The 1967-nt window shown below is 43.1% G+C and overlaps 1 protein-coding gene across 3 annotated transcripts in view; it reads right to left on the bottom strand.

Moving 5' to 3' along the window:
• SRP72 (signal recognition particle 72) overlaps positions 1 to 1967 on the bottom strand; it is a 35992-nt gene that overhangs the window by 33647 nt on the left and 378 nt on the right. The gene's annotated exons all lie outside the window — the stretch shown is intronic.

Here is a 1967-nt window from a genome sequence, read left to right as displayed (position 1 = left end):
GACTCCAACTCAAAAAAAAAAAAAAAAAAAAGATTTAATCTTTACTTTTAGCTTAAGTGACAATAGGAGAGTTATAGATTAGATTTTCTTGTTCTTTTTTTGAGTAGGAGTCTTACTCTGTCACCCAAGCTGGAGTGCAGTGGCACGCTCACAGCCATCACAGCCTCGACCTGCTGGGCTTAAGTGATTCTTTCACCTCAGTCTTCCAGGTAGCTAGAACCACAGGCACGCACCATCACGCCTGGCTAATTTTTTTTATTTATTGTAGAGACAAGGTCTCGCCAAGTTGCCCAAGCTGGTCTTGAATCCCTGGACTTGGGCAATCCTCTCTCCTTCACCTGCCAAAGTGCTGGGATTACAGGTTTGAGCCACCGTGCCCAGCCAGATTGGAGTTTCAATGAGATAAAGATTCCCCAATGCATGTACCAAAAAAGTGCAGCGAAATTAAGAAACAAGAAAACAGTTATTTCTACAGCTTTTTCATCCTACATACTTCATTACTTCACATGAGAAGACAAACTTCATGCAGAATTTGGAAGCAAATGACTTAGGTTTAATGCTTAGGTTTAAGTTTGCCACTGAATGCCTTGATTTCTTGGGAAAATCATTTAATACCCACATCTAAGTTTTCTGTGATACAAAGTGAATAGGAAAGACAAGCTTGCTTACTTAACAAAGTAATTAAGAACATAAAATGAGATTATCTTATGACTGTAAAGTATAATGGAAACATCTTATGAACTATAAAGTATAATGCAGAGGCATTATGTTGGTGGCAATGTTTCCCAAAACGATTCAGTATTTCCATATTCACCTGAGACTATCAAAGAGAAGTACAAGGAAGAGCTCAGGTGCCCAAGTTTCAACGCTAACAGCTGTTCAGTGTCAAACTGACCAGGATCATAGTTGTCCCAGCTCCTGGGCAACTATATCAGTTCAATTCTCATTCTAAGAGTCAAAGGAATTCCTATCAATTAAGAAAATACATATTGGCAAACAAACCAACAATCTTGGGCTGATTAAATAATTCCCGCAAAATACTACACTGCTACTAAGTATATATAGTATTGGCTGGCGGCCTAGCCAAAGGCCAGAGTTAATTCAAGCAAATTTAGGAATCAAATAATTTCAGCGAGTAGGTTTTTTTTCCCTCAATGTCTGAAATCACCAAAAGTGCACTGTGGGCACAATAACTACTTTACACGTTAATACGGCAGTATGTTGAAAATTATTTATCTAGCCTTGTATGTTACTGACACACGTTATGTGATTACTGCTTTGAACCTGCTTCGATTACTGCTAAATCCTGTCGTGGTAATTACATTTCCAAATCTAACCCACACAGGTAGCATCTTCAGTAGAGAAGAATGGAACACAACCGAGAACATTAAACAGCGTGGCCATATTATGGTTACGTAGTAAAGGAAAAATAAATATAATGAGCTGGACCTCAGTCCAAAGGCAGCAAAAACTTGACATGATGCCTTTCAGGGCGAAACACAGGACAGACTTTTCTTCCGACATTATTTCAAATGCTGGTGCTTTCCCAGACCCACATCTCCTGGCTTACGGTCACCGAGGGACTCTATCTGCGGGAATGACAGGCCTGACATCCAGATGCCAGCCCTCCTCTCTCCTGCCGGTGGCATCTGTACAGCTGCCACCTCGTCGGGACCAGCTTCTAAATTACGTGTGCCAGGCAGGTTCCTCCCCCCACAGTGGCCCAAGAGAGCAAACTCCCCCAGCAACACAGTCTAGATCACGGCGCTCAAGAGAAAGAAGAAAAGAAGGCCATCGGGATCCTTTGTGAAATAAGGCACCAAGGAGGGAATCGAAGAAGAAAACAGTCTGGAAGCGGCTCTGCGAGCTGCGGTCTCTTTAAGTCCCTCCCTCGCTTCCCGATGGGGATTACAGAGGGAAGTACACGTGGCTCTGAGCAACCCGGGACCCCGGGCGGGCCCCGGCGG

The sequence above is a fragment of the Carlito syrichta genome, unplaced genomic scaffold (genome assembly GCF_000164805.1).
Source record: "Carlito syrichta isolate Samal-C Ts95f unplaced genomic scaffold, Tarsius_syrichta-2.0.1 Scaffold118186, whole genome shotgun sequence".
NCBI classification, from domain to species: domain Eukaryota; kingdom Metazoa; phylum Chordata; class Mammalia; order Primates; family Tarsiidae; genus Carlito; species Carlito syrichta.
Note: the sequence above shows the minus strand (reverse complement) of the source record. Positions and strands in the feature narration are given on the sequence as shown.